The 21,274-nt window shown below is 42.8% G+C and overlaps 1 pseudogene; it reads right to left on the reverse strand.

Moving 5' to 3' along the window:
• Nucleotides 1–7,142: 7,142 nt before the first annotated feature.
• LOC140608199 (vomeronasal type-1 receptor 4-like) lies at nt 7,143–11,241 on the reverse strand (annotated as a pseudogene).
• Between the last annotated feature and the right edge of the window lie 10,033 nt (nt 11,242–21,274).

Raw genomic sequence — 21,274 nt, forward strand, 5'->3', positions numbered from 1 at the left:
GAAAAGGTCACTTATTACCGTCTAATAAAACCTGAGTCATGAGACCCTTCAAATGTATATTGGTGAGCCACGTGCTTGTGGGATGATTGCCAATATGTATCTTGGGGGTTTAGAGATAAAGGGAATTTCTAAAGGAATTTTTATATGTTAAAGTAGACTTACAGGATCCTGGGTGTCTGGCTAATCTTGCCTTTTGCCCTTAGCAAAGTATGAACACCAAGGCAGTTGAGTCTGTAGAGGAACATCACTCCCCCTGTTTCAAGGACTTGTCAATGTACTTCCCAGGGCTTGTGCTTTGTCCTTAGCTAGTCCTTTGTTCCCCATGAAAAATACCTCTGCATCAGAAACAGGCTCAATCATCAGCTTGATTCTAGGCAGTTTCTGTGAAGAACAGGCCCTCACCATGGGCATCTAAATGAGTGACCCATGCAAGCATTTCTGCACTGCAATTGGTTTCCACAGTTCACAGCCCAACAAGGCAGTGGATGGAGGGGGTCCTTAATCTGCTGGTCCATACTTTTCCAAGTAACACACTGAACAGCTAGACCCTTGGCAGCAGCCCAGGTTTTTGAGATGTGACCAAAAGGAAGGACCTGCCTCCAATTCGGTTCTGCAGAGCTGGCCCTGAAACTAACGAGACCCAGTGGCCCAGGGGACACCATTAGGTTTCAGCTGCCCTAAACCATCAGTGATCAGGGCCATGCATTTAGGGCAGCCTCAGAGGGTTCCTAGCGCCAGTGGCTTTGGCTATAGTGTGGAGCTTAAAATTTCCTCTAAATGGAGAGGTACCACTTATTCCTGTCAAGCTGAGATGCTGCTGGAAAAAGTCTGCCTTGATTCTTGAAAATGCACTTTCCATGGCACATAAGACTTTAAAAAAAGTATTTTATTTATTTATTCCTGAGAGAGAGAGAGAGAGAGGCAGAGGCACAGGCAGAGGGAGAAGCAGGCCCCATGCAGTGAGCCCAACGTGGGACTCAATCCCGAGTCTCCAGGATCAGGCCCTGGGCCAAAGGCGGCACTAAACCGCTGAGCCACCAGGGCTGCCCCACATAGGACTTTGGGGGCTCTTCCTATCCTGTTACAAGTGAGTCCATGTTGACTCATTCCAAAATTGGAATATTAAGTCAGGCAGTTGATGTAGTTTTTCAATGTTGGTAAGGTCTGGAGCCAATGACCAAGAAAGAATTCTTGAAGTGTCTTTAGTGCAAAAAGGTGATTTTATTAAAGCAAGAGAACAGGACCCGTGGGCAGAAGGAGCTGGTGCACCTGGGCTGTGAGAGGTGACTGGTAATATACTTAGGAGTTGAGGGTAAGGACAAACGGAGGTTTTCAAAAGAACTTTCATACACTAAAGAGGACCTAGAAGATAATGGAGGACTTGACATTGTCAAGATTGTTTTTCCACCTAGCACAGCATTAACATTAAGACACTTGAGAGTTTCCTTCTGGAAATTTGGTTATTGTTAAGAATGCTTTTTTCTTGTAAATCGTTAAGACATTTGTTTTTTTTTTTTTTTAAGATTTTGTTTATTTATTCATGACAGACCTAGAGAGAGAGAGAGAGAGGCAGAAACACAGGCAGAGGGAGAAGCAGGCTCCATGCTGGGAGCCCGATGTGGGACTCGATCCTGGGACTCCAGGATCACGCCCTGGGCCAAAGGCAGGCGTTGAACCGCTGAGCCACCCAGGGATCCCCATCACTAAGACATTTGTAAACTGAAGGAGTCTCATGTCTTGCAGAACTATAATCTCTATAAGTTAACCATTTACTTTTCTTTTTAAAAATTTGTTTAATTTAAATTCAATTAGCCAACATACAGTACACCATTACCGTCAGATGTGGTGTTCAATAATTTATCAGTTGCATATAACACCCGGTGCCCCTATTACATCACATGCTCTCCTTAACCATTTGTTTTTCCTTTCCTTGGATTTAGGGCAGTCAGGAGTTCCTGAGGAATGTCACACATATCCAAGGGTCAGTTTTTTTGTTTTGTTTTTTTTTAATATTTTTTTTAATTTTTATTTATTTATGATAGTCACAGAGAGAGAGAGAGAGAGGCAGAGACATAGGCAGAGGGAGAAGCAGGCTCCATGCACCGGGAGCCCGACGTGGGATTCGATCCCGGGTCTCCAGGATCGCGCCCTGGGCCAAAGGCAGGCACTAAACCGCTGCGCCACCCAGGGATCCCCCAAGGGTCAGTTTTGAGGAGAGCTCCGTAATAAGCTAATACTCTTTTTTAAAATTAATTTAGTTTGGTTTTTAATTACTGCTATTTTAAAAAAGAGCATCTGTTAGTTATGTCATGGAGGCCACAAATTCATACAGCAAATGTGGCTTCTAAGTGAAGGCTGCTTCCTTTTGCCAGAGGTTCTAAATAATAGATTCATTCCTCACAGACACTTGTACCATCTCCTGTATGCTAGGAGTCCATAAGGGACCTCCTTTTAGGTGATGGAAGGCAAAGAGACCAGAACTTTTCCTTCACTGCTGGAGGGATTGAGCATTGTACACCTGCCCATAGGGTTCCAGTGAATTTTCACTGGGAAACAGGACTCTGAAATTAGAATTATCAGCCACTCCTACTGGCAAAGAGGTGATAGCAACTGAGACAAGCCTTTAATTTTGCCAACAGAGAATATCATGAACATTCTGAAACCTTGGTACATCAGAGGCAAACCTAAATCCTTAACCCCCCACTAGTGGCAAGTGAAAGGCCCTGTGTCCCGGTATCACTTCTCTACCTATCCCTCACCCTGATTGGGAAAATCCCCTCTTCACTTCTGGGATGCGGAAGCACAAGTCTATAGCACAATAATGCCTGTTACTTCCTGATGTAAAAAGAACTACTAGTGTTGAACTTTTTCCAAAGTGCCCTGGTATGGTCTGTTTGTGTCCCCTCAAAAATTCATATATTGCCCCTAAAGTGATGGCATTTGGAGGTGATACTTTGGGAAGTGATTGGGAGGTTCTGCCCTCATGAATGGAATTGGGGCCTTTTACAAAGAGGCCTAGATCTATGAGCTCTCTAGCCCCTTTCACCTTGTGAAGATACTAGAAGGCTGCAACCCACAGAAAGGCCCTCATGGACCACATTGGCACCCAAATCTCAGATTTTTCATCCTCCAAAACACCAAGATACAAACTTGGCTATAAGGTAGCCAGGCTGGCATTTTCTTATAGCACTGCACACAGACTGTGAGAGGCCCAAAGGACCATATCAACTTAGCTTCCCTCTGCTACATGGCAACTCACAACTCACAACTCACATGGCTTGTAGGGTTCAATCCCTATCCCATCTTCATTGCCAAGACTGTCAAGATATGTAAAGGCTTGTAAATGTTACCCCATTTGCAAAGTTGCAAGTTGCCAGTTGCATGGATGCTGGGAGAAGACATGAGACTCCATGGAGGGAGACATAAGACAGTATTATTCAGGGATCCCTGGGTGGCGCAGCGGTTTGGCGCCTGCCTTTGGCCCAGGGCGCGATCCTGGAGACCCAGGATCGAATCCCATGTCGGGCTCCCGGTGCGTGGAGCCTGCTTCTCCCTCTGCCTATGTCTCTGCCTCTCTCTCTCTCTCTCTCTCTCTGTGACTATCATAAATAAATAAAAATTAAAAAAAAAAAACAAAAGAATCACTTCCATTCCCATCTGCCAGGAAAAAACCTATTAAAAAAAAAAAAAGACAGTATTATTCATGCACACAGGGAGTAAGAGCTTTGTAGTTCACATCTGTTCCCTTCAGTTCCACATATAATATCCTATATTCTGAATGAATTGAAATTTGTTAACTTTTCAGAAAAAAATGGACTTTACCATACATGCAACAAGTCAACTCTAGATGGATTGACCGTCTAAATTTTAAAGCTACGTAGAGATTTAAAAATAACAAAGAAGAATATAGTCTTAGTATAGGAAAGTATCTCTTGAATAGAATGATAAACATTATCTAAAAAGGAAGAAACTTATATTCACATTAACACTTTCTCCTCATTTGAAAACACACATGAGAGACAGACACAGAGGATGGGAGAAAGACCCCAACAAAGAAAATGTGTCCAGCACATATAAAAAACTATTACAAATTAATAAAGAAAGGATGGGGTGATTGGGGGCTCATTTGATTGTCTGCCTTTGGCAATGTCATGATCCCTGGGCCTGGGATGGAGCCCCATGTCCAGCTGCCTGCTCAGTGGGGAGTCTGCTTCTCCCCCTCCATCTGCTCCACCTCCTACTCCTGTGCTCTCTTTCTCTCAAATAAATAAATAAAAATTTTAAAAATGGATAAAATGAATTAACATATACTTCAAAAAAAGGTTGCCCAATGTCAAATACATGAAAGGATACTCAACTTTCCTAGTAATCAAGGAAATGAAATCACTACTTGGTACCATCCCACACCAACCAGAAGTCAAAAACATATTGTGGAAAAAATGACAATTTTGACAAGGATGTGCACAAAACAGAAAATCTCCTACACTGCTGGTGGGTGTGAAACTTCGTACAAACATTTTCCAACCCCCTGGACACCATCTCCTTAAGCTGCCAAGATGTAGACTTGTCATCCACCAAGTGCATTGTTACTTGTACAGCAAACAAATTTGTATGTGTGCCAACAGGACATGATCTAAATTTATATACCAGCACAATTTAATAGTCCCAAAGTGAAAACCACCCATAGGCTAATTAGCAGTGGAATGATCAAATTGTTTTGTATACACAATGGAACCCTAGAGCAATGCCAATGAATGATCAATAACAGCATGCAGCACTAAATTTACAAACATAGAAGGAAGGGCAAAAGTAAAATATAGAATTCAAGCTCTATTACTTCCTTTATATCAAATGTGAAACAGGCTGAAGTGACCTATAGTTGTCTCACATCAGAGCAGTGATGGCTCTGATGAGTAGTGATAGGTAAGGAGCACAAGGGGCTTATGAGGTCTGACAATATGCTATTTAGTGAAAAAGGTGCCACATACAGAAAGGTGATCATTGTGTAAACTGTCAATGAGCTACACACTTACACTCTTATGACCACTGAATGTGCCTTTAAGTTTTTAAAACACATCTCAGCAATCAAATTGAAGGGGTAAAGTAAATGGATTAGTATTGTCCTTAAATTATAAAGCTGGGGTTTCATAGTACGTAAACAAATGACACTGTGATTAGATTTTAAATATATTATGAAATTAACAGGTTAAACTAAGACATAAGGATACAACTCAAAAGTAGAGGTCAATTATTATGTGGGATTATAACGTAAATTATGTTGAAAATTGGCAGACATGTACATACATAAAAAGAGGAAATAAGCTCCACTGATATGTAAATGTCTGAGTTACTCTATTAACTGTAAGTAGACTATTCCTTTATTGTCTTTTGACAAAAAATACACATTTGTTATTAAAGTGTTTCTTTCATGATAAGAGTAGGAAAATAACACTATGATCTACAAAAAAAATTTCTGGCATTCATCTCTGAGGATCAAGGTGAGAGGCTTTTGTGTCACCCTGGGAGCAGACCACCCGGAGGCTCTCTACGCTCAAGTGACAGGTGTGACACAACACATACAGAGAGTATGTGGCTGTGGTCTTTCTGGTAGTCCAGGGATCCTACAGGGTCCACACAAGATGCTCTAACTAGGAGGTTCAAAGAGAACTGGAGGGCAGCGAGAGAATGCTTGTGAGAAGGGCCAGGATGGGACAGCCTTGCCCCTCCTGACGCTGAAGTTAGAGCAGTCTCTTGAACTCTTGGTCCTGCATTAAAAGAGGACGCCCAGTGGCCTCATGCTCACTGTTACCCAAATGCCTATACAGAGGGAAAGCTGTTACCTTTCCCAAGACAATCTGACTCATAAAATCTCACTGGTGTGGCTAAAGGCCTGAAGTATCTGGTCTGAGCCCATGAAGAATGCTGGCTGAAATTTCTGTATTTCAAATCCTGTCTATCCTGGAGAAAACAACCAGGGTGAGCACCTCAATCAGCAGCCCTGAACCACAGAAGAAGAGCAGGATGCTGTTCAGGATGGCTTCCAAGCAGAGCACAGAGGGAGGTCTGCAACAGCAGGCAATAGGAGGACATCATGGCAGATGGAAAGGTCAAGTCCACACTAATGCCAAGTGGCATCTTTCAATGGCAGAGGTTTCCTTTTGTACCAAAAAAGTTGAATTCCTTCATTTCCAAAGTAAAGGACAGGCATCACCACATCCACTACTACCTGGGTTGTTGGAGATGCAGCAGGAGAGCTTTCTACAGAAATATGGGAAGTTCCAGCAGGAACAACATAATACTATTGACTCAGAAAGAACAGGATTTCCAGAGGAGTGGAGGACAGCCCTTTACCTCTGGAATATCAGCTAGCACTGTCATCTTCACTCTAATTACCCCTCTTAGAATCAAACATGTTTTCCTGTGTTCATTGAGTGCTACTTCAAGAGATACGGCAAAATAAATGAATTAAAGTAGGGATGAAAAACACATTTCATAGAACTTTAACAATGAAACAACTAGCACTCCAATATATATATCATATAACATATGCCTTGGTTTGGTCATTATTATAATTAGTACTATTGAAAAATGTCCCTAGTGACAACGCTCTAATACATTGATTGGTGGATAAAAAACATGATTAACTCTACATCTAAGTGTGTATTTTCCCACACAGAATGGGAGCAGTGTTGCCTCCGACTACTCTGTTCCATGCCTCACTCAACACAGATCCCCACTCATCTCTCAGGACCACCTTAACAGAGGAATTTGGGGGATGGGAAGCGAAGGACTCAGATGCTTCTTCCACCTTCGTTGCACCCCTTGAAGGGCAAGGCTGAGCTAGGACTCCTGGACACATCTGAAGAGCCCAAGTTTCTTTTCCAAAGACTTCTCCCCACTCCACCTAGGAAACTTCTCCCCATAAAAAGGGAATGGTGGTGGGGTTACATATTTCAATCCTTGTACTCCACGTACCCAATACCGCCCCACCACGCCACCAGTTCCCTAAGATTTGGGTCTTCTTAGCTAAGGCTGCATGTTAAATATTTTTTCAATTTTATTTGTCATGTGTACCACAATAAAGCCAGGTATGAGGAGTTACAACTATGCCATACAAAGATACCTCCATGTCACAAACAGGCTCAATTAGCAGCTTGTTTCTGGGCAGTCTCTATGAAGAACAGACCCTCACCAGTGAGTGTTAAGTGAGTGACCCACATAAATCTTTCTGCACTGCAACTGGAAGGGGGGGGTGGGGAGGAATGGTCCTTCAGCTGCCAGTTCATAGCTGTCCAAATGGCACACTGAAGAGCTACACCAATGGCAGCAGCCCAGGTTTCTGAGAACAATGAAGGAAGGACCTTCCTCTGATTCAGTTCAGTGGAGCTGGCCCTGAGACTAATCAGAGCCAGGGGCCCAGGGGACACATCAGGTTTCAGCTGACCTAAACCATCAGTAATCAAGGCCATGCATTTAGGGCACTCTCAGAGGATTAAGGGTTTCCAGCGCCTTTTGATTTGGCTACGTGGAGGTTAAAATTTCCTCTCAAGGGATAGGTACCCCTTATTGCTGTCAAACTGATAGGAATATCAGCTATTCCTATCAAACTACAGCAGAGTCTGCCTTCTTTCTTAATATACACCTTCCATGACACACGACAGGGCCTTTGTGGCCCTTCCTACCTTGTTAAAAGTGAGTCTATGTTGACTCATTCCATAATTGGAATATAAAGCCACATAGATACGATACATCTAAAGGTCGATTTTGAGGAGAGCTTACCATAAGCTAAACACTGCTTTTCAAAAAAAATTTATTTAGTTTAGCTTTTAATCACTGCTATTTTATAGGAGCACAACTGTCATTTGTCTCACAAAGGCTCCAAAATTCATACACCAAGTTGGGGCTTCCAGGTGGAGGCTGCCTCCCTTTGTCAGAGGTCTGCAGCATCGGGCAATTGGAGGACATTAAGGCAGGTGGGAAGTTCAAGTCCATGTTAATACCAAGTGGCGTCTTTCAATGGCAGAGGTTTCCCTTTGCACCAAAACAGAGTGAAATTCCTTCAGTTCCAAGGCACAGGAGAAGCATCACCACATCCACTACTAGATTGGCTGTTGGAGATGACAGCAGGAGAGCTTTCTATAGAAATATGAAGAATTTCAGCAGGAACAGGTAACACAATAACAACCACTCAGAAAGAACAGGATTTCCAGGGGAGTGGAAGTCAGCCCTTTGCCTCCAGAATATCACCTCCTAAGGCCAACTTCAGTCTAATTACCCCCTTTAAAATCAAACATGTTTTCCTATGCTCACTGGGTAGCATTTCGAAAGATGTGGCAAAATAATAGAATCAATGTTGAAATGAAAAATACATTTCATGGAACTTTAACAAACATCTAGCACGACAAGGATGTATACATCAGATCACATACACCTTAGGACTGGTCATTATTATAATTGGTACTATTGAAAACTGTCCTAATGCACAGATTTCCAAATCACTGATTGGTGGATAACAGACATGATTAACTCTACATCTATATGTATATACAGATGCCCATAGATTACACAGATATAGATACAGATATAGATCCCTAAACGTACAGTATTGGGTATGTATGCATTGATATTTCATTTTTTCTGTTTCTTGTGTTGGATTCCATTTTGTGGTACAAGGTTCTATATATAATTTGTAAATATATATATTCATTCAATCAAATACTACTTTTTTCTCAAATTACTGATATCTCAACTTTGCCTCTGCTTCAGAATGTAAATTCAGAGAAAACTATGTAAAAATCTCTCCTAAAATTGAGGGAAAATTAAAATCATGGAGCCACATCCTCACATGAACAGAATGGATTCATGTCTCTCCCTTTCAAATGGGTCTCCCTTCAGGACCCAAATTCAGTGAAAGTCTACCATAAACTAATCTCTACACCTCGGAGACCCGAGGATTCTCCAAACTTCTTTCTTGCCAACAGGCTCAAAGGAGAGAAAGATCTGTCTTCTCTAGATACTAGTTTCTATTATACCTATTTCTTTTTTTAAATTTGTATTTATTTATTTATTCATGAAAGACACAGAGACAAGAGAGAGAGAGGCAGAGACACAGGCAGAGGGAGAAGCAGGCTCCATGCGGGGAGTCAGAAGTGGGAGTCGATCCCAGGTTTCCAGGGTCACACCCCGGGCTGAAGGCGGCGCTAAACCGCTAAGCCACCCGGGCTGCCCATTATACCTATTTCTTTAAATTGTCACAATCACCTGCTGTTGTTTAAGAATCAGCTATAATGGGGGCCCCTGGGTGACTCCATTTGTTAAGAGTATGCCTTTGACTCCAGTCATGATCCCAGGGTTCTGGGATCTAGTTGGATCTAGTTGGGCTTGTGCTCCCTGCTCAGGGGGCAGTCTGCCTCTGTCTCTTCCTCTCTCCCCACCGCTCATGCTATCTCTCTCCCAAATAAATAAATAAAATATATTTTTTAAAAGCATCAACTAAAATGTAATTCTATGCTCTCTACTACCCATTCCAATACAATCTGTTCATTTCTACCTGAAAATATTTACGCATGCTTATCTCCAATGCTTCCATGACATTATATTTCACATGACTGACTACTGCATCTCTAGTATAAAATGTATGAAGTTGCAACTGGCTCCCCAAAGCTTTGCTCACTGACTGAATTTTTCACTCCATCACTACTGCCTTCAGTTTCAGTGATGACCTGCCACATGCTGATCCATTTTCATGCTCCTTCATAATACAAAGCCTACTTCAGGGCAGCCCCGGTGGCGCAGCGGTTTAGTGCCGCCTGCAGCCTGGGGTGTGATCCTGGAGACCCGGGATCGAGTCCCACATCGGGCTTCCTGCATGGAGCCTGCTTCTCCCTCTGCCTGTGTCTCTGCCTCTCTCTCGCTCTCTCTGAATGAATAAATAAATAAATCTTAAAAAAAAAAAAAAAGCCTACTTCACTTCTGGGAAATTTACTATGATAAATTTACATGACACACTCAAAGACTTCTCCAAGTATCCAGATTATTTCAGGTTTGGTGTTTATACTTGCATAATTTCTAACTCCTCCTGCAAGCACTAGCAACTTCAATCACATGATTATTTAAAGATAATCCTATTTCACGGCCATTAGTATTATAACTTAGGTTCACTTTGAAGAAGATGATCAACATGTTCTATTTACCATTCTTCTCCAGTTAGCCTCTCATAATTGTAGTGGAGGGCATGCATGAATTACCAAAAAAAATAGTACAGAAATACTTAAAATGTACATACTATTCATAGGATGGAGGTACTTTATGTTCTTTGCACTGACAAAGCAGACCATGGATACTCTGCTCACGGGCCATGAGCAAAAAGGGGCTGATAGATGGAAAACAGAGAGTGAGTCCTGAAGTAATGTTCAAGAGCAACTTATTGGGATTATCAAAAAGAGACAAAACAATATGAAAGGTAGTGGAAAGGGTGTTACAGCAGACAAAGGTGCTCACCAGAAGAAGGATGGTTTTGGTGGCTCTGGACTCAGGTGATGATGTGGAAGAGACATTGGTCCTAAGAATGTGTTGCATTCTCTGCTTGTGCCTGTATAGGATGAAGACCATGCAGCCACTTGTCCAGAGCATGAACGCCAAAAATAGCACATCAGGGAATGACAACAATGCTGCATACAATGAGTCTCTGGTTTTGTCATGACGTTCAGCTGAACAGTAACTGAAACTTTTTCTGTTTGTGATGTTTTTGTTGCTTAAAGAGCTAGTAAGAAACATAGGATATATGATATTTACCAGTATCTGCAAGACCCAGCACAGGACAATAGAAGGGATAATGCACTTGGCAGCTTTCCCTTTAAGCACTGCCCACCTGGAGTTCCTGGGGCTGATTGTGATGGCTTGGAAGACACTCAAGAGGCAGGTGGTGCCAATGGACACTCCCCTGCCCACCCCACGAGCATAGGGAAAAATTTTACATCCAAAATCACTGATGATATGATACAACCCAAAATACATCATTGTGTTGTGTATTCCAGTAGAGAACAGGACCAAAATGTTGGCTATAATCAGATTCTTAACAATCAAATCTGTGGACCTTGGCCTACACCCAGTGAAATAAAGGAAGAAATAATGGTAAAGAAGAGAGAAGTTCCCCAAGATTCCAACCACAGTCTGTATTAAGAAGATCACTCCTACTGCCAGATCCCTGGTGGCCATCCTGTCAGGTCTCAGTGACTGATATTTGTCTCTTGGGCTAGAGGATCCTGTGCGGGAACATGAGGAAGGGGCCACACGAATCATGTCAACTGAAATCCAATATCCTACACTAATCAACACTTCCTACTTTGAAATTATACTTACAGCTCTTTTATCATTTAGGGCCTTTCAAGGGTTGCATACACAAATATTACCAAATACTTGAAATGTTGACTCACTGGTATAATGGCTACCCATGTTGTAACTTCTTATTTCCCATAAATTCACGAGGCACCAGGTAATTCACTCCTCATAAAGATGAAGACAACATAGGCACAGAGAGGCAAAGTGCTTTGCCTGAATTCATTCACTCTTTAGGGGCAGAGTGGAGATTGGAACCTATCCAGGCTGGTAACAAAATTAGTGTGTTTAATACATAATATACAAAAATACTAGTTAGCTGTGTTCTTTTAAATAAACCAGATCTCAATTTAGTTTTATGTTTGCATTTTATCATTTCAATTTAGATTAGTGGTATTTTATTTCAAATTTTTGCTAATGACAAGTTCCCACTTATTTACGAAGCCTGTTTCTATAGCCAAATAGGAGCTTGAATAAAGCTTTAGAGATCTTAATAAACTGTAGATGCACTGATTGCAGTACTATAGAGTTTCAGGTACCTGCCCCATGACAAGCTGGATTTCATGATTGCAAGAATGGCTCAATATTAGGATGGCAACAAAAGTATAATACTGCAGGACATAGGAACCCAAAACAGAAAGTACTGGTGCCCGATTAAATTGTGCGCATTAGAAACAATATTACTAGTGTCTTCAGATCATATTTATATCAATTAATTAATACCTGAGTTAAATAAAATTAATAGCAATAAAGCAATATTTGTAAAAGATAATGAAATACAGGGGCGCCTGAGTGGCTCAGTCAGATGAGCATCTGACTCTTGATTGTGGTCAGGTCAGGATCTCACGGTCTTAAGGTTGGCACTGCTCTGGGCTCAATGCTCAGCAAGATGACGGCTTGATATTCTTTCCTCTCACTCTGCCTCTCCTCCTGCTCATGCACTCGCTTGTGCTCCTGCTTTCTCTCTCTTAAAAATAAATACATGAAATCTTTTTCAAAAAGATATTAAAATATAAGACATACACAAAATGGAATGTTAAGGCACAAACCTTGTATATTGTATAACTGACGTAACTTTTAGGATTGGTATTATAATATTGAAGAGCAGCAGAAATATCACAAGATATGTTTGAGGTTAAAAATCAGTGAAACTTCAGAACATTTTTCTTAAAAGCTGTTTCCCTAACTTTACTTGGAAACATCTCTCCATAATCTATTGAGACACAATTTTTTAATCTGCTAAGCATTTCACAGACCCAGAGTTACAGAAAACATGTCCATTCCAGCAACTGTGAACAGACACACTGTTTCTGCATAGGATTCAATGATTACTATAGATTCAATTGACTCTTTATTACAAGCATGGAAGTGTTATGAGTGCACCTTATATCCAACTATTATCTCTGTGGTTCATGCAAAGCAGGCTGTACAGGACACTTACTCCAGAACCACCATCCTTAAGGACATTAAAAATGAGATATGCTAACCACATATAGATGAAACTACATCACTGTCAGTGAGTATTATACTATATTGACTTAGGAGCCATCAGAGATGGCTGAAGGGCTAGAAGACCCACCTCTTTACCATCTTAGTTCCTGCCTCAGGATGTATTTCACCTTCATGCCTGGCTTCGGCACTGGACCAGATTCATATGCAGAAATCTCCCTTGTCTAATACATTCCCTTACCTGGACTCCTGATACCACTCCTTCCCTTACAGATTCTACTGCTCAGATAGAAATGCAAAGAAAATGCACCAACTTGATCTTGTTGCCCACATGGCGGGCTCAGTGGATGGGCAGAGCAAGCAGTATGTGTGCAAGAGGGGCAGCTGGGGTCTGAGATATGTGTTTATAGCTCAGGGAGCTCCCCTGCCCTCACAACTGCAATTATCATTTCACCTGAAGCAGCATTGGCACTGACAGGCTTGGGAGCTGAGAATATTTTTGATACACTTTTCTCCCAGTTGCCAATTACCAAGAACAACTACAAGTTTCTAGCGCGTACCTCTTAAGACATTCTTGGCCTGCGGGACAAGGACACAAAGCCTGGGGGGAAAAAGAAGCAGGGGAGGAACCAGAGGCATATAACAGAGATCCCTGGAGAGGAGAGTGGGTGTGAGTGAGCCAAGGAACCCAGGGAAAAGGGCCAGTGTGACAGGCTTGAGAGAGAGAAGGAAAGGTTTTCAAGGTATAAACTGATGGCCTCTCAGGAGGATGGAAGGATACAGGGTCTCACCTGGAACTCACTCTTGTCTCAGAAAAACATCTTTCCTTTGCTCTCCAGATCTCCAGGCCTCTTTCTCATTATCTGGAAAAACCATATTTTGCAAATATGCCTTTTATGGCCTCAACACCAGCCCTTTTGTTATGGGTTCCAATGAGTCCCATCAAAATTAATATGTTGATGGAACACCTGGGTGGCTCAGTAGTTGAGCATCTGCCTTTGGCTCAGGGCATGGTCTTGTGGTCCTGGGATCAAGTCCCACGTCAGGTTCCCTGTGGGGAGCCTGCTTCTCCCTCTGCCTATCTCTGCCTCTCTCTCGGTATCTACCATGAATAAATAAATAAAATCTTAAAAAATTAATATGCTGATGTCTTAACACCCAGAACTTCAGAATGTGCCCTTTTAAGGAAATAGGGTGATTGCAGATGAAATTAGTTAATTTAATAAGAGGTCATATGGAGTAGGTGGCCCCTAATCTAACATGACCGGTATCCTTGCAGAAACAGGAAATTTGGAGGAAGACATTCATATGGGGAGAATATCAAATGAAGACGGGAGTTATACTGTCAAAAGCCAAGGATGTAGAGCTGGGAGGGTGGCCCAGACCAGATTCTCCCCCAGGACCTTCAGAGAAATACATGGCTCTGAGGACACTTTCATCTTAGACTGTAGCCTCCAGAACTCCCATATAATAAATTTCTATTGCTTCCAACACTCAGTTCATGGTCCTGGCAACCCCATCAAACTGATATGCTTTCCCTTGCCCCCGTCTCCCCACAGGTGGAAAGAACTTGAAATACAGAATAGCATGCCCTTCCATGTCCTTTGCCACAGGAGGGATTCAAAGACAGACAGCTCTGATCTCAAGGTCATAACATGAGTTTCTTCCCCCCGTTTTCAGAGGCATTGCCCTCCAGAAACACCCTAAATCCTGCTACAGCACTGGGGATGTGCCTGTACTGAATCTTCCTACAAAACCATGCAGAGCAGACAGTTGTTATTTCCCCATTGGCAGAACTTCAGCTCCATTCTCAGATGTGTCCTGAGGACACAACAACTGACATAAAAAGGGGGGAGTGAGTAGAGCACAAGTGATGGTTTTCGAAACTCCTTCCAAGTGATCCTAAATGTGAAACTAGCACGCAGGACCATTTAGCTCCACACTACTTCTCAAATTGTAATGAGCCTGGGAATATCTGGCATCTTCCTGAAAGACATTCTTTGGGATATTCCACTCTAGTAATTGGCTTCCAGTCAACCTACATCTGAGAGCTGACTGGGATCCTCCAGGAGCCTGAATGTCTGTGGGCACACCGTTTCTCCCCAGCTCACTGCAACAAACCACATCTCCTGCTCCTCCCTGCAAGAAGCTCATCCACACATCTAGTGCACTGACATTTCCTCATAACCTTTGCTTCTGAGCAGATGCCCCCAGGAGGACCCACCATCACTTGTGTGTAGAAGTTCTGCTCCAATGTGGTGCCTGAGATTCAGGATGACAGACACAATCTAAGAAACCCATACTGAGATACATTCTGCAAAACAATGACAACCATCCCAAAACTTTCCCTATCTCTGAAGACAGAGAAAAGAAAGAGTGGCAACTGATCCGATTTAAAAAATTAAGAGATGAAGACAATAAAATAAATCCCTGACACGCCTGGATCCTAGATTTCTGAAGAGGCAAAAATGACATCATTGTATCATTGTGAGAAATTTGTATGTGGATAGTTCCATTCCTAAGAGCTACCCCATTATCCTCCAACTCCTTACTTTACTTATCCCTCTATCTCGCTTGGACATTTCTACTACCTCCATCCTTCACCCATTTAGGATTTCTTCCCTCTGTCAAATCTCTCCCTCATATCATTACTGTGACCTCAGCCAAACACTGCTTCTGCAATCCCCCAGGTATATATTTCCCCCATTCCAGTGAACTCAGCCCAATTCCAAACACTTCTCACACCTCCATCAAAATCCCAGCTTTCATATATTCAGTGCCATCACCTCCCTGTGTTCCCCATTCACCTGCCTACTACATCTGCTGTTTTCCTCTGGGTTCCTTAGTCTACTCAAATCCACTACACTCCACCACTGATTTCATCATGCACAGTCCTCTTATCTCCACAACTATGAGCCTCCTGTAAGACTCCTACTCCTCGTCCCTTGTCTGGCTCTATCGTGGACTTTAGCTATCCTCAGGACATTCATATCCCAAAATACCCTGTAGTATAGTCTTGAATTTCCTGTTTTATGTTGCCTCAACCCAGTTTGGAGTCCCAGGCTAGGGCAAAGTAGGCTGCCCTTCTTTAGCAACTTATCAAATCCATACACCACCACTCTCTTTATGGACTCTCCTACTTCTGGTCATCATGCACCAGGTTTTTGTTTCGCTTTGTTTTTTGTTTGTTTTTGTTTTGTTTTGGTCATGCACCAGTTCTAATTGTTCTGGAGCCAATGACCACTGGAAGAGGAACCTCCATATGCCCTGGCACATAGGGAATTATCCCAAACTGCCAATGCTCAGGGAGCTTTGAAACTCAACTACCCCGACTCTATTTCTCATATATTGGCTGCCCCATCCACTTCCAGACTTCTGTTACTCTTCCCAAGAGGGGGCACTGTGGCCCCCCTCTGGTGTGAACCCCTTCTGGTTCTCTGGTGTGAAGCTGCTAGTAATACGGTTCTGCCTTTCATCTCTCATTGTGTTGTGTCCAACCACCAAAAGAATCTTTCAGACTTGAAGTGAATAGGATTGTGACATCTGTCACAGCATTGATGGCCAGGACTGATTCTTCTGATCTAGCAGGCTAGGCAGTGGGGTCCCCTTTCTTCCTCTCAGCTCCATGTGCATCCTTCCCAAAGCTGTATACTCGGCAGAAGAGGACAAACTTTCCTAATAAGGGAGGACCTTTCTTTGGTCAAGGATATGTAAGTAGCTGTGCTCCCCTGCTGGAACCTCAAGATTAGCTCTCAAGGTCCATTTGTAGGAGACTGGGGGTCAAGGTTCTGAGACTCCTGCTACATCCAACTGATGTGCTAATGTGTAGTCTGCCTTTCTTATGAAGTGAAATGAAATAAAAAATAAAATAAAATAATGTAAAACAAAATGCAATAAAATAAAGTAAAAAAAAATGAAATCAATCTTATAAAAGACACACTGTCATTCTGCTGTGCTCATTAACCTACCATGGACATAGATTTTCCTGTGCCTCTTACACAGTCCTACCCCTCACTTACTTGTGCACACTCTCTCATCTCTGTCATATCTTTGATTTCTTGATCTCTGTACCCCTTATCCCCCACAGAGCCCAGTATGTGCTACATCCTTAATTTCTCCGCACATCTTGTCCACTTGTGCATGCAGACCCACAGTACCATTAACACATTCCCTACACTTTACCCCTTGTACAGTTTCACCTCCTGACTCATGACCACACCCCATGCTCTCTGCACCCCCTTCTACTATACCCCATTTACTAGTGCTCTATTTCTTACCCAATTCAGTCAGACCCCACAGACTCAGAGTTTCTCACCACACCCTGCAACTTCAAGTGGCAAAGCCCAGAGCACTTTTTCAATGTTGTACACTTCAAATGTTGCCATTGTTGCTGTGGTGGGTGAGGGGTGTAAAGGGCAATTAGGATCCTCTTGTCTTGTTTCCCAGATTTGGAGATCTGCATGAAACTTTCACCTACAAACATATTACTGAGATACATATCCACCTGGTGACTGTGTGAGTGACTGTGGGAAGGTGAGTGGGACAGTGACATCTGTGTGGGTGTACTGTGTGTCTGCATGTGGTGAGTGAGCATGTGATTGAGAGAGTATGAGGTGACTTAAGTACATATTTCAGTGTGTCTGGGTCCTGAGTGTGCATATGTGCATTTACACATATGCCTCAGTAACCACTGTGTGTGGATTTGTGTGTGAAGAATGTTTGTCATTCATATGGCTTTGTTGTGGGATATGGCAACTAAATAAGAGAGAGAAGAATTTGCCTCCCCAAAGTTAGATCTGTAGATCAAGAAGGAAAATAAGTAATTCAATTAGTACAAAATTATGAAAATCTATGTAATGATACAGAAGATGGATTAGCTGTTTCTTTATTTTTTTAAAGATTTCATTTATTTATTTCAAAGAGAGCCAAGTAAAAAAAAATAAATAAATAAAAAATAAAGAGAGCCAAGTACACAAAGAGGAAGAGGGACAGAAGTAAAAGGAGAAGTAGGCTTCCCGCTGATCAAGGAGCCTGATATGGGATGGGGCTCAATTCTAGGACCCCAGTTTCATGACCTGAGCCAAAGACAGATGTTCAAGACCCTGAGCCACCCAAGTGCCTTCATTAGTTTTTACTTTAAATATATTCCTCCAACTGCTTCTTCCAAATGTGAGGCCTATTCGTACTCATACTTGCCCTATTCGTACTCATACTTGCCAACTGTCCTATAACCACTTTACCATTGGTAGAGATCCAGACAAGCATGTATACTTTGCTGTGAGACAGCCCTGCGCAGCCACCAGGAGGTGAACAATCTAGAAAAGAATTAGCCTCCCACAAAGGGAAATCTGCCCTTTGCCCTTTGATCCTGGAAGGTGATCTCTAGATCTTTCCAAGGCCATGCCTAATAGGAATGTTTGTGTTTGCTTGGAGGCTTGGTGACCAGACTGTCTAACAACAATGTGCTTTAGGATGAGTCTTTGAGCCCAAAATATCATCAGGTCAGCCTCTGGGAGGGCTGGAGATGAAAGGCATCAGCTCACCTGGAGACAGAATGAAGACTAAGGTCACCCATCCAGAAGGTAAGTGGCAGAATTGTAGTAAAAACTCTGGTCACCAAGGCTTGGGTGAGTCTCCCTCCTTGGCAACACTCCATGAGTGTTAGCCCATATCAACCCCAGACAGTAACACTCCATGACTCCACAGAGAGAGAACAACCAGAAGATCTACAGTGGGTTCTTTTCCCGAAATTTAATCCTATGAACCTCACCATGTTTATTGTTAATCTGTATCCTTTGTAACAAAACAAAACAAAACAAACCCAGAAAACCATGACAATGACAATGAGTAGAATATCTCTGAGCGAGTTCTGTGAATACTTTTAGAGAACTATTGAAGTTGAGCCAGGTTTTGGCAAGTTCTCAACTTGCTACTGCCGTCAGCTGCAAGTGTGGTCTTGTGTTCATCATGGTCCTTCTAATATCTCAGTTGGAATACAACTCTCACAGGGAGAATGGATGGTAGACATAGACCAAATGGTGGATATTTGTTCAGAAAACCCGAGGAATCTGATCTGGCTCTTAAATTTTATATTTCTTCACTAATTACATAATTAACATTTGTTTCTTGAGGAAATTTCAGTATAGTATAAAGAAATTCTAGAGTACTCTGCTAGCTATTCAATGCAGTTGAACTAAGAAAGGAGTTTGGTTTCTCTGATACTTCAAAGAATGAGGGAATCTCCCTCTTAATCATTTGACACTGGTGCTTTTACTAATGATGGACATTTCTTCAACATCTATTTCTATGGATTGTATGTATACCTACTACCACAGGTGGGACTGATATTTGTAGTTATCTTCCTAGAAAATTTCTGTATCATCATTTCCAAATAAATCTGCATTTACTTCTTTTTAAATTTTTTGTTGGGGGCGGGGCAAGATGGCGGAAGAGTAGGGTCCCCAAGTCACCTGTCCCCACCAACTGACCTAGATAACTTTCAAATCATTCTGAAAACCTACAAATTTGGCGTGGGGTTTAAAGAGAAAACTGGAAGAATGTGGGGTTTAAAGAGAAAACTGTAGTTGGAACGCTACAGAGAGAAGAGTTCCCACTTCTAATAAGGTAGGAAGACAGAAAAGAAATAAATAAAAAAGAATACAGTGGGGGAAAGGCCCCACGAGGAGCTGGGCTAAGGCTGGCAGCAAAAGCCTCCAAGACAGGAAAGCCCAGTCCCGGAGAAGCAGGATCTTTAACAATCTTCCTGGACGGAAAGGCACTCCCAGGGAACTCGGGCAGGATCCCAGAAGGGGCAGTGGAGCCTCCAGGTTCCCGGGGTCACTAACAGAGGAAGTGCACCTCAGGGGAGAGCGCCACACACCACGGGCGGACTGTGGTAAAGGGCTGGAGCACGCGACCTGCAGGGCCTCAGGAGCAGCTAAGGCAGTGGCTCCGGGTGGAGGGGGCTGTGCGGTCCCAGGAGCGTGATTCCAGTGGCACAGACCCGATCCCAGGGCCCCAGGGGACACAGCCCAAGATCCTGTGCTCCCCCCGGGACAGGCGGAGGCTGGGAGGGCACAGGACAGCGAGGACGCTCCTGCCACTGTGGGCGCCCAGAGCTGTGCAGATCAGCGCCCACCGCCCCCGGAGCATCCAGGCCAGTGCAGACTGGGAGACTGTGGTAGTTACTGCAGGAGCTGACTCCAGGGCTGGAAGGCTGGCTGCTGCCAGTCTTGTTGTTCCTCCTTGTGTCACCCTGTGCCTGGGAGAGTCTGGTCGTCAGGGAACAGGATAAACAGCTCCCACTGAGCCATGCACCTGGCAGAGGGCGGGACAGCTCCCCAAGGTCCACACACGGGAATCAGCACAGCAGGCCCCACCCCCAGAAGACCAGCTGGAAGGACAGGGGAAGAGCAAGTTCTTGGCTGAGCAGCGCTGGAAAGCTCCAGGGGAAGTCAAGGGATTTACAGTATATAGAACCAGAGGATACCCCTCCTTGTTTTTTTTTTTTTTCTGTTGTTGTTCTTTGTTTTTTTATTTGTTTGTTGTTGTTTTTTCCCTTTTTTCTCTTTTTTTCCTTCCTTTTTCCAGTACAACTTGTTTTTAGCCACTCTGCACTGAGCAAAATGACTAGAAAGAACTCACTACAAAAGAAAGAATCAGAAATAGTTCTCTCTCCCACAGAGTTACAGAATTAGGATTACAATTTGATGTCAGAAAGCCAATTCAGAAGCACAATTATAAAGCTACTGGTGGCTCTGGAAAAAAGCACAAAGGAATCAAGAGAATTCATGACTGCAGAATTTAGATAGAATCAGACTGAAATTAAAAATCAATTAAATGTGATGCAATCCAAACTGGAGGTCCAAACGATGAGGGTTAAAGAGGTAGAAGAATGAGTGAGTGACATAGAAGACAAGTTGATGGCAAGGAAGGAAGCTGAAGAAAAAAGAGAAAAACAAGAGACCATGAGGAAAGGTTAAGGGAAATAAATGACAGACTCAGGAGGAAAAATCTACGTTTAATTGGGGTTTCAGAGGGTGCCAAAAGGGACAAAGGACCAGAAAGAATATTTGACAAATCATAGCTGAGAACTTCCCTAACTTGAGGAGGAAAACAGTCATTCAGATCCAGGAGATAGAGAGATTCCCCCCCAAATCAATAAAAACTGTTCAACACCCTGACATTTAATAGTGAAACTTGCAAATTCCAAAGATAAAGAGAAGATCCTTAAAGCAGCAAGAGACAAGAGATCCCTAACTTATATGGGGAGAAGTATTAGATTAATAGCAGACCTCTCCACAGAGACTTGGCAGGCCAGAAAGGACTGGCAGGATATATTCAGGGTCCTAAATGAGAAGAACCTGCAGCCAAGAATACTTTATCCAGCAAGACTCTCATTCAGAATAGAAGGAGAGATAAAGAGCTTCCAAGATAGGCAGAAACTGAAAGAATATGTGACCACCAAACCAGCTCTGCAAGAAATATT

Source organism: Canis lupus, chromosome 1 (assembly GCF_048164855.1).
Source record: "Canis lupus baileyi chromosome 1, mCanLup2.hap1, whole genome shotgun sequence".
NCBI lineage: Eukaryota > Metazoa > Chordata > Mammalia > Carnivora > Canidae > Canis > Canis lupus.